Genomic DNA, 12,738 nt, shown 5'->3' with positions numbered 1-12,738 from the left:
TTTGAATTCTATACCTATTGAATCTCTTATTAATTCTTTAACCTCTTATAAGTAGAAACTTAAGACAAAGGTACAAGAAGAAGAAAATGCAAAGGTAAGAAAGAGCATTGCTCTAAAAGCATCTCAAAATGAAGATGACTCAGCTTCCTTGGATGGAGAAGATATGGATGTTGACGACAATGATATTACTCTCATCACAAAAAGTTTCAAGAGAATCCTCGACAAAAGGAGATTCAGAAAAGGAGGATTTATCAATTCATTTCCAAATCAATTTAATAATGCAAGAAAAAAAAAAGCAAGAGACCAATAAAAAGTAAGGCTACAAATGCTATGAATGTGGCTAACCTGGACATTACATGAGTGAGTGTCCAATGAAGAAGAAAGAAGGAAAAACTGAACGAAAATCAAAATTCAACAACTTTCAAATCACATGGAATGAATGCAACTCAGATGGTGACATTGAAAAGGAAAAAGAATATGCTCAAATGGCTTTCATAACCATTAGTGATGATGAGATAATAATTTGCAACTCTCAACTTGTTAGTAATGATGAAACTGATGATGATCTTGAATCCTTCATTGAGAGACTGTATGATAGTTTGAAAGAATCTTATGTTAAAAACAAGGAATTAAAACAAAAAATTAATTTTTTTCTTCAGGATAATGCAAATCTCTTTCAACAAAACAAAATGCTAAGAACTAAAAATGACTACTTTAAAAAAGGTGAGACTGATCTACACATTGAACTTGATAGAGAAACAAAACTTTGTGAAATATTCAAAAAGAAACAAGGTGATTTGAAAAGAAGAATAGACAATTTAAATGAGTTGATCTAACACAAAAAATAAAACTATTTTAAAGAAAATGGATCAAAGTCTCATTTTGGCGCTCATGAGAAAAAATTAAATTCTAGTGCAAATGAATTTACTATTTATAAGAGAAGACAAGTAAGATTTGTTAAACCTATCCATACAAATGACTCCTTGATTATGTGTAATTTTTGTTGTCAAAAAGGTTACATGAAAAGTAATTGCTATGTAAGGAAGAACATGAGAAGAGGCATGAAATGCATGTGGATAGTTAGACATGATGCTAATTCTCAAGAATCCAAAATTAAAGGATACCAAATATTATTTCGTGAACTTTTGTATAGGTGAACTTGGTGAACATCATTAAGGACAAAATGGTTCATAGATAGCTGATGTTCAAGACACATGACCGGTGATCCATCACAATTCATCAAAATCAAATCAAAATCAAGTGGCAAAGTGACATTTGGAGATGATATGAAGGCAAAAACAATTGGAGTAAGAGATGTTAGACAGAATGGTTAAACTTTTGTTCATAATATTTTTTTGGTTGACAATTTGAGTTACAACTTGTTAAGTGTTAGTCAACTATGTGATAAAAATCTGTTTGTTTTATTCATGAAACATGAGTGTTTAGTTCTTGATTCAAAATTTAACATTATTTTCAAAGAAAAAGAATTAAATGACATCTATGTTGTAATTCTTGAAAATATTGAATCTTCTAACTTTAAATATCTTAAAGTTTCGAATGAAGATTCGTGGTTGTGGCATAGAAGGATTTGTCATTTTAACATGGACTTGTTAAAAGAAATTTTCAAAAAAGATCTTGTTAGAGGTTTGCCAAAAATTAAGTTTGAGAAAGATAAAATTTGTGATGCATGTCAATTTGAAAAATAAATGAAAATATCTTTTAAACCCAAAAGATATGTTTCTACTTCAAGACCATTGGAACTGTTACATCTTGATTTGTTCGGTCCTACACAAATTGCTAGTTTGGATGGTAAGAGATATTGCCTAATCATTGTTGATGATTACTTTAGATATATTTAGGTGGTTTTCTTACTCACAAAGATGATACCTTCAAAATTTTTGTTTTCCTATTTGTCAAAGTTCAAAATCTGCTTGGTTTAAATATTATTAAAATTAAAGTTGACAATGGTTCGAAATTTAAATTTCATGATTTTTTGAAATTTTGTGATCACAATGAAATTATACATGAATTTTCAATTGCAAGAACCCCTCAACAAATGATGTTGTTGAAAGAAAGAATAAAATTCTTCAAAAAGTCGCAAAAACCATGTTAAGTGAATGCAACTTATCAAAATATTTTTGGATCGAAACCGTAAATACAGCTTGCTATGCAACGAATAGAGTGTTTTTTAGATTAATTTTGAACAAAATCTCTTATAAGTTAATTTTTGGTAAAACATCAATTGTTGGATATTTCAAAGTTTTTGATTGCAAATATTTTATTTTAAACATCAAGGAATATCTAGAAAAATTTGATAAGAAATCCAATGAAGGTATTTTCTTGGATTATTGTGAAAACAAAAGAGGATAAAAGGTTTATCATAGAAGGACTCTTGTCATAAAAAAAAGTCATACATGTTACATTTGATGAATCTAATGATGATATTTTCAAGAGTTGTTGTGAAGATGATGATGTAGATGTTCAAGAAGGATTCAAGAAACTCACGATTCATGATCAAGACAATACTTCATTAGAAGAAAATTCAAAGGAAGATAATGTTTAAGAGAATCAAGCATTAGAAGAAAATGACAAGGATGTTAGTACACCTACGAATCTTTCAAAAACTTGAAAATTTGTTCAAAATCATCCCAAAAAATTTATCATTGGTGATCCATCCGAAAAGGTAATAACTTGTTCCTCATCTAAATAATTAATGGATAATTTTGTCTTAGTCTCGCATTTTGAGCCTAAAAATGTTGTTGATGTTTTGAAAGATGAAAACTGAATTTTAACGATGCAAGAGGAAATAAATTAATTTGAAATAAACAAGATTTAGACACTAGTTGAAAGGCCTCAAAATTATCTTATTATTGGCACAAAATGAATTTTTAGAAATAAAATGAATGATAAAGGTGAAATTGTGAGAAATAAAGCTAGACTTGTGGCTAAAGGGTATGCTCAATAAAAAGGAATAGATTTTGATGAAACATTTGCTCTCGTAGTTAGACTAGAATCAATTAGGATGTTTTTGACATTTGCATGTTTCAAGAATTTTAAATTATTTCAAATGGATGTTAAAAGTACTTTCTTAAATGGATTTATTGATCAAAAGGTTTATATTGACCAACCACCCGATTTTGAAAATGAGTCATATCCAAATCACTTGTTTAAACTTTCAAAGACTTTGTATGGGTTAAAACAAGTTCCAAGAGTTTGGTACGAACGTTTAAGTGATTTTTTGGTTGAAAATGGTTTTAAAAGGGGTATTATGGATACCACTCTTTTCACTAACAAAGTTCCAATGATCTTCTAATTGTGCAAATATATGTGGATGATATAATTTTTGGTGCTACTAATAAGTGTTTGTGCAAGGACTTTTCCATTATTATGCAAAATGAGTTTGAAATGAGTATGATGGGAGAATTGAATTTTTTTCTTGGATTCCAAGTGGTTCAAATTTAAGAGGGTACATTCATCAATCAAGTTAAGTACACAAAGGAACTTCTCAAAAGATTTGGAATTCAGAATTCAAAACAAGTTAGAACGCCTATGTGTACATCTATCAAATTTGACAAAGATGAAAAAGGTATGAAGATTGATGAAAAGAAGTATAGAGGTATAATTGGTAGTTTATTTTATTTAACCGCAAGTAAACTCGATATTATGTTTGTTGTTTACTTATGTGCTCATTTTCAATCCTGTCCTAAAGAATCTCACTTAATTGCCGTTAAAAGAGGAAGAATGTTGATCTTGATTCCTGTCTTTTGATATTTACAAAACAAATGGATAGTACTAATATCTCTTCTAAGAAATTCTTTCACTTTTGAAGCAATTTGATTCAAAGAACAAGAGATACAGGAAGACAGCTGTCGGACGCTCATAAAGACAATACCGAACGTCCGATAAATTGTGCAGATCTTATCAGACGCAGAACATCCTTACCGAATGTTCGAAAGAATTAAAACAATCTTTCAAACTCTCTGCTTGCCTTCGAACGCATGAACAACTCCATCACCGGACGTCCGATAGAATTGAGATACTCTCTGTCTGCTATCGAACATAAGCATTGGAAGCACCGGACGTCCGAAATAATTAAGATAATTTTTCAAACTCTCTGTTTGTTGTCGGACGCAAGCATTGGAAGTACCGGACGTCTAAAAGAATTAAGATGATTTCTCAAAACTTTCTATCTGCTGTCGGACGCAAGCATAAGCTGTATCGGACGTCTGATACTCCCAACGGCTAGTTGACTTTTCAGTTACTTTTTATCCATTGGAAGTCATAATGAGCACCTTTTTTGTCCCATATAAAAGGCATATGATTAGAATAAAAAAGGGTAACTTTTGCACACTGAAAATACAAAAGATCAAGAGTACTTTTAGTGAGAAAACACTCTACAAGGTAGATTTGTACTCTTTGTGGTGTGAGATTCGTGTCAACTTTTCTTGTGTGAGAAAAATATTTCAATAGTGTAGTTTTGTGAGGGTTATCCTGTGTGATTGTAAAACTTCCTAACTTGGGATAAAGAGGAAGTGAGCCTTTCTCTATATACAAGATTGGTTGTATTTCATCAACTTAAAAAAGCTTGTTCTATAAATTGATCTTCAAGTTCAAGAGGAGCTTGGCAATCAAATCGATTTACAATTCTTTTCTTTTTATTTATTATCTTGTGGGCCTTAATTGCTTATTTCCTCTACTCCCAAGTGATATTGCTCTCTTACTAATTGTTTCATTGAGTGGTCACTTAGAAAAGAAGGTAAATTTCACATTGAATAAAAAAATATCCTTTAACTTGATTAGTTTTTAAATAATCTAATTCACTCCCCTTTTAGGTTGTATTCGGTCCTAACATTAACCTAGTAAAATGAAAAAATTCGGTCTTGCTAGAAGCAACTAGAAATATCATTGCTATACCTTTTATTGGTAAATTTAGAAGACCAATCACCTCTTCAATTGTCAGAGTCAGCTCCTTGTTTCTTATCCTAAATGTTGAACAGTTGTGATCCCACAGTTGAATTAAAGCCTATACCAAATTCCCATCTGATTCAATGTCTTTGAAATCTCCAATTGGCCCAAGATAGGAGGCAACCTGATTGATCTCACTAAATGAGAGAAGCCCTGGCCATCTGCGAATCTCCATTGGAACCGTTAATAGTTGACTGATTCGTTGAGGTTTGTCCATCTGAAGCACGTAACCTCGATTAAATACCTTACCTACAGGCCTTACTTCTCCAGTTTTACAAAAATTTAAATATGAATATCCCGTAGAAGGTTAGTTACCCAGGAAAAATAAGGTTGGTATATTCCTAAAATGGAATTTCCTAAATGGCATTCCCTCTAGGGTTAATGCATGATAACAGTTTATTAAACAAATAAATATGCAATACAATAATTGAAACATGATCTAAAGGTGACCTATTAGATGTCGGGGTAAGTCAAAAATGATATGCATACATACATATATACATAGTATTAATGCGATAGACTGAAATTTAAATGTACTATTTACAAAAGGTGGTCTGCCCTAAGTGAGTACCACGTCAGAACTCTTATTTCTAGGGCTTATGAATGCAATATAAGAAAATAAAATAATGGTTAGTTTATTTGATAAACGACACATAACAGATTAGAACAATAAAATAATATGAAAATATATGATAACGAGAAAGAAAGAGAATCCATCCCCTTGTGTCTAGTGTTTTTAATAGGACAGATGAAGGCTCTATCTTAGGTGATTTCTAAATAGATGCATGAGGTTGTGTTCATTAATGCATCTAGATTCGATAAAATTTTAAGTCCCCAAGCTTTCAAACAAAAGAGTGAATGGACATCAATCCGAAAACCATTAGTCGGTGGCTTGAGTAATCCCTCAGACATTGCTTCGTGCATATCGTGCCACGGTTACATGTCCAAGTAGATCGATCCTAATCCTAATCCTAATAGGGACGAGTGGTGTGACAACCACTTAAAAAAGATAAGATAAAGGGTTAAAAAGAAATAACGTATGCACGTATGAAATGCTTCTTGAGGGGAGGGAGTAATACCATTAAATATGCATGAAAACTCTAGGGTAATATCGCTCCCCATCCTCAACTGCAAAGCGAATAAGTAAATACAAGAAACAAAAATAAATAAACAAACCAATCATCACATATACGAAGAACGAGGAACGAATACAAGTGTGAAATGCAAAATATCCTAAAAAAAGAAAAATGCAACCTAAGACATCCAAATATGATAAATGAAAAGATTAGAAAGAGAAAAGACAACTAAACCAAACTCTTGGACTCACTAGATCCCCATTGGAGTCGTCAAATTGTCACACCCCATTTTTCGCAATGAAAAAAATGTATTTAAAAAAGATGTGATTTTATTTAAAAATAAATGAAAAAGGACCTAAAATGAAACTTTAAAGAATGCGACAGTTTGGATCCCAAAATTTAGTCTAAAAGGGGCTTTTTAAAAAAATAGGAGTCGCCACTTGAAATTGAATTTAGGTGTACCAAATCACCCAAAAATGTTTTTAACAAAATAAAATAAAATAAAACCCTTTTCGACAACTCCAGGTCTTTGAAAACAAGAGAAAATGAGATCGGGAGTCATGATTGAAAGAAGGGAAGGCAAATATTCGATCGATTCAAACCTAAGACACCCTTTCAATTTAGTCCAAATTAGTTGCGAGATTTAGTCAAAATTTTCGTAATCTAAGTTTTAAATTTATCACGTTTGGATGTTTTCTACATGAATACAAATCTAAATTTAGAAAATGTCAGAAGGAACAAATGTCCATTCAAGAGTTTAATTAATGCCAATCGCATTAATTGCGAAATCCAAAATAATCTCTTGAAAGGGGTCACAAGCATGTATAAATGAAATTCAAAGAAAAAAAAAGAAAATTAAATTATATACCTAAATATAAGTGGCCAATGAATAGAGATGCAATATAATGGGTACGGGAGGCAAAACTCATGACAGAATTTTCTTATACAGGGACTAATGGGATATTTAAACTAAAAAATTATAATCGCCCATTTCCCATGTTCAAAGAATAACTCTCCTAGTTTAGACAAGCAAATGAACTAACTTATTTTATAATTTCTTAAATGAGATGCAATTCTAAACGATATGGTTAACACATATAGAGGGTAGGGGATAGAGGACAATATAATAGGAAATATCATGCAAATGAGAAAAGATCCTAAAATAAAAATTATGCCAAAAAATATAATGAATATCATATAAAAAAAATGAATCTAATGTATAAATGATCTAAGGGTTTAGCATTGGACTAACCTATTTCTAAAAGTTCTTACTAGTGTTGGACTAGCAAATAGGCGAATGGAAAAGCCATAACTAGCATTGGACTAGTATGGTGACGTCATACATCAATAATACCTAGTAAAACAAACAATGTATAAATTAAAACGAATAAACACATAAGAGCACGTAGCATGTAACATGTAAGTATAATATTTAGATGCAAAAATCGTAAGGAAAGCGGATAAAACGTATAACATATAAATCACATAAACACACAAAATCTACGTATTACAACGGAGAATCTAACTACAATTTAAAATGGAGAAATATAAAAAAATAAACCTATCTATTCTATTTATTAAAATATGGGACCTAATTACAATCTATAGTGGGAAAAATATGATAAAATAAACCTATCTATTCTATCTATTACATTGGTCTATCTAATTACACTTTATTACAAAAATATTACCTATCTATTACACTTTGAGGTATTTAAACACCTCTTAAATAATTATAAAATTAACTGAACAAACATAAGAAAAATTAAATGAACGTTTGAATCAAATAAATAACAAAACATATAAAAATATATAAATACACAGGAGCACGTAGAAGCACATAAGAGCACGTAATTAACATTTAAATAATAATAGGGTTAACTCCCTTTGAAGTGGTGACTAAATGGAGTCAAATTGCCCTATTTATATTCAAAATGAACAAAAAAATCATAGCACCAATTTAATTGAAAATAATAATAATGATGATAAAAATACTAAATTCACATTAATATTTCAAACATAAAGAAATAAAAAAAATAATTATAATAGAGAGAGTAAAAAATTAACTAGGGACTAAATTGCAAAAATTGAAAAATTTTTGTGGTCAAAAAAAAATCCAAAGTGTAGGGGTCAAATTTAAATAAAAGATAAAATTCAGGGATCAAAATGCAATTCATTTAAGGGCCTAAGTGAAAGAAATTTAAAATTTTCTGAACCACAGTAAAATTACTCAAAGGAAGTGGGGCTAAAGTGAAAATTTCAATTTCTGATTTGTGAGAAAAGGGTTTTGGACCATTTATTTTTATTTGTTTGACCTGGAGCCATCCAGTCCAAAAGAAAAAATGTGGGCTGTCTTCATGAAAAATAAACACAAGCCCAAACGAAAAGCCCTAAAAACAAAACTCTAGCCCAACCAAAATTAAACTGAGAAGCCCATTAGAAAATAAAAAAATTGGTTCAATCCATTTTCCTTCTTTTTCTTTTCTTTCTTCTTCCTTCCCTATTCTTCTCTCCGGTGAAGCTAAAGCTTCCTTATTGCTGGCGGCTATGGCCACCGTCGGACCGCTACCAGCCGCCGGCAAATTATCCGGTCACAAAATTTTCCCAAAATACACTCCACTCGATTTTTCACGTAGAATCCATTTTTGAACTTAGTTTTTACAAAAAATAAACTGAAAGTGGCAAAAATAGTAAAAAGACAGCCCAGTTTTTATTTTTTCAAAACACTATATCCTTCACCAAAAATCATAAAAATTATATTACAACACTCCTTATAACTTCTACAATACAAGCATGATTTTAATTTGACAAGAAAACAACATCAAAAGTCTAAATTAAAGCAAAAACAGCCCCTAAAAATCCAATTTTTTTGTTGCCTTTTAGACTACAAAATCGACAAAAACTTAATTAAACAACCTCTCCAAACCATTAACTAGTCATGATTATTCATTTTAACAACAATATATGTACAAAATTAACATTTTAATTCGATTTTCCATTTAAGTATTTTTTTTTCAAACACTTGGCATGCATACGCAAGAATCATTTCCTTTTCCTTAATCTAGCTTATGTCATTCCCCAAAGTTTCTGCAATAAAACAACAACAATGAAAACCAGCAAAAGCAAGAGAAACTAAACAACCAGAATGTATCTAATATGCTTTAAAAAAGGCTGGAAAATACCTCAATGAAAGTGGAGTTCCTTGGTTAAAACTTTGAATGAATTCCTAAGCCTCAACCGTTTGTTTGCTTGTTGTCTTTACTCCTTTCCTTCACTTTTCTTTGCATATGAGAGCCAAGAGAAGAAACCAAATGGAGTGATGTGTGTGTTTGTGTAGTGGAAGTGCCGTGAATGAGCCAAGGGGTATGTTGGAAGATTTTATTTTTTTTTTTTTGGGAAAGAGAAGGGCTGAGAGAGGGAATTGAGAGCGGAAAAATTGGAGTCTTTCTTTTGTGTCGCTTGGAAGAAAAAGAAGAAGCAAGGCCGAGAGATTAGTATTGGATTTGGTTCTTGTCAAATGATGGTTTTTTACCAATGAAAAGAAAGGTGCATGGAAATTGAATGTAAAAATGGGTTAATAATGGTTTTGGTAGGGAAAATGATTAAAATGTGTAAATTTGGTCATGATTTGATTTTGATTTTTTTTCATAATTTTCTTTTCTTAAAATAAACCTACAAAAATGAGAAAAAATATACATTAAATGAAATAAAATAAATGACTCATCAAATGAAAAATATTCAAGAAAGCATTAAAATTTGACAAAATTTTGGTGTTTACAAATCATACTCTTGAAACCTTTGTCATACTATATCACATGCATCATTAATTGAAAAATATTGGCATTGTTTCTTCATGAACACACACACATACATATATAAAGAATTTGAGTGGCACCAAAATTCACATTACGTAACATGAGCATATTCACAGAAAACTTTACAATCGAATAGCATGTCAAAACATACCATTTTAGTTCATAAGCATAGGTCATAAATAGGCACATACAATATTTGACTTCTGAGTACTCAATTTAGAGTTTAACCCCTTCTAGAAGGGCAGTAGATAGCATTTTTCTTGATCTTCACTTGATCTATCCATACATGGGTCAAAGGCCAGACATACGACTACAATTGACCAATTATTACCAATCAAACATTTTCCCTAATCTTTACTTGATCGTCATATATGATAGAATTATAACTCCTATCATCTATTTCATGACTGTTTGGAGATTTTTGTAACATAAAATCATTTCACAAGTCACATGCATATTTCTTTCATTCTACGAAAAGTGTACCACTCATTTCATAAAAATATTGCATTCCAAAATATTTTACATAAGAATATATGATCCAATTTACATGTATCAAAATAAAGCATTTAATCGAAAGAAAAAATTCATATTTAACACTTTAAAAATTATAGAGGGGTAAGCACCACTTATCCTGAACTGATCGTGTAAGATACTCTTAATGCTCATTGCCCTTGCTTTATACCTATAGTAGATGCATGTTTGTTCTAGTTAGTTTACATTCTGATTCATAGGGTACATTTCCTTGTTCTAAGTATCCGATTAGTCATGTCAAAACAATCTATAAAAAGTACTTTAAAGTTTCCCAAAATGGAAAATTTTCATTTTTTGAAAGTTTACTAACACAAAAAGTTTCCTTTTTTAGAAGGTTTCTTGACTTAGAAAATTTCCTTTTATAGATGGTGGCCATTAATTAATATTCTAAGAAATGATTTTTCATTTTATAGAAATGGACCAAAAGAATTTGAATTAGATTGGGGTTTGGGCTAGGCCCAAAAGCTATACCCATCTAATAATTGGGTTTCCTTTCATTTGAACTTGGGTCCAATAAAATTAATACTTTATTTGGACTCTCAAAAGTTATCCTTTGGTTGCCTAAATAATATTAATTAAATATAATCAAGTTGGACCTTATAAATATATTTTTATACTTTACCAAATGAATTATAACAAGAGACTCTCAAAAAATCTAAAATTTTATAACCAAGAGACTGTATTGTGTCTTTATAGTTTAATTACTAGAAAATATTCTTGCATTTTAATCATTAGACTTGTTAAGTAAAGCCTATTTGCCTTTTCTTGAAACTTATTAGGCCCAACCCATCTAAATGTGGCCGAAGTTATATTATCTCATTAGTGACACACACGACCAAGTAACTAAAACTGGCCCACTTAAGTTAATTAGATAGGCAGCCTATCTACCAGCCCAACATTTCAATTAAACAACCCATTTAAATATCCAACCATTATTTGGCCAAGTTACTTAAATGCACCTCACCCATCTCAAAAAATAGATCAACCTATCTCAGAAAATAGATCAACTCGAACACCAAACAACCCAACCCGTTTCCCTCTTGGATCTATTCTTTCCCAAATCACAGAAACCCTAATTTCCCTTAAAACTCTAAGTCACAAACCCTAAATCACTACTAACCTCAACATAGTTATCATCATCATCAATCACTACCATTATCACTTGTCCCTAGCTTGTCTGACGTTGACAGTCGCTGCTGCTGTAGTTGCACATTGCAGCTGCTGTTGCTATCGGTTACCGCGGCTCATGATAGCCACAGCTGCCTTCATCTTTGGCCGACTAAGACTGGCTGACACGCATGACCCTCCCTCTTTTCCCATTCATTTTTGCTTCTATTCTTTTTTTTTTAAACTTTTTCAGATTTTCTTTTCTTCTCTAAGTTCACCCTATTATTAATGAATGCTTCTACTTTGACCCTAACTCTTTAAAACTTTCTACAGTTTGCCCTTAATTTCCTAAATTATGGTCCTAACAAATTTTCCCTTTTGTAAAGTTGTCATAGCTTGTTTTATCGTTATTAATCCTAACAAAGTCTAAGACCAAATCTTATCTAGACATGAACCAAAATAATAATTTACATAATGATCTTTTATAAATTATTCTTATATAACAAATAATTGATATAGGAAATTAACAAGTTTTGAAGGTAGAAAAGGAAAAGACAATACTAGATTAGGTACTTACTTGATTAGGTCTCTAAAGAGATGTGTCCTGTCTGGGATTCCGATTGATCCTTAGAGTCTCTCCCTTCCTCACAAAAATTCCTACTTTCCAATATGAGAAATAATGAGAGTTGGAAAATGTCGTAGTTTCATCTGATAACTAGTAATATAGTAGTCATAGGGAGTTAGTTTTCTTCTTGTAACCATCTATCCATTATTAGACGCTACTCCCCCATTTTCTACCCACTATTGTGATAACTTCTTATATATTGACAACTCGTTTTATTCCTTTATTTTTATTATTTTATTATTAATACTATATATATGTATTATCTATTTAATTAAATACATAGAATGGAAAAAGGACTCTCGGATATTACATTGGGTTGCTATTTTTTTTAACTTGGTTTACTATTTCTTTTTAGAAATTTTGCATTTTAATGATCAAAACATGGTTTACACTATCATGTACTAAAAGAAAGTAGACATGATAGCTACTAGAAATCAATTTTCCATTACCAGAGTATAAACATAGTAAAATAAGAAGAAACAAGTATAAGAGAAAGAAAAAGAAAGATGGAGAAATGGAGAAATGGAAGGAATAGTTCTAGTGTGAGATTTTGTGTGTGAAAGAAGAAGAGTAAAAAGAAAAAAAATGGATGAGACTGCGAGGTAGAGGTAGGGGACAA

The 12,738-nt window shown here is 31.0% G+C and overlaps 1 long non-coding RNA gene across 1 annotated transcript; it reads right to left on the bottom strand.

The window, feature by feature from the left end:
- Positions 1-8,506: 8,506 nt before the first annotated feature.
- LOC140014495 (uncharacterized) lies at positions 8,507-12,209 on the bottom strand. Its single transcript, XR_011821265.1, has 3 exons — positions 12,072-12,209; positions 9,224-9,713; positions 8,507-9,128 (listed from the first exon to the last, which is right to left on the bottom strand). It is a non-coding gene; the product is annotated as an uncharacterized lncRNA (long non-coding RNA).
- Positions 12,210-12,738: the final 529 nt, after the last annotated feature.

The sequence above is a fragment of the Coffea arabica genome, chromosome 1c, assembly GCF_036785885.1.
Source record: "Coffea arabica cultivar ET-39 chromosome 1c, Coffea Arabica ET-39 HiFi, whole genome shotgun sequence".
In the NCBI taxonomy this organism is placed as follows: domain Eukaryota; kingdom Viridiplantae; phylum Streptophyta; class Magnoliopsida; order Gentianales; family Rubiaceae; genus Coffea; species Coffea arabica.
The sequence above is the reverse complement of the archived record's forward strand: the minus strand, read 5'-3'. Positions and strand labels throughout refer to the sequence as shown.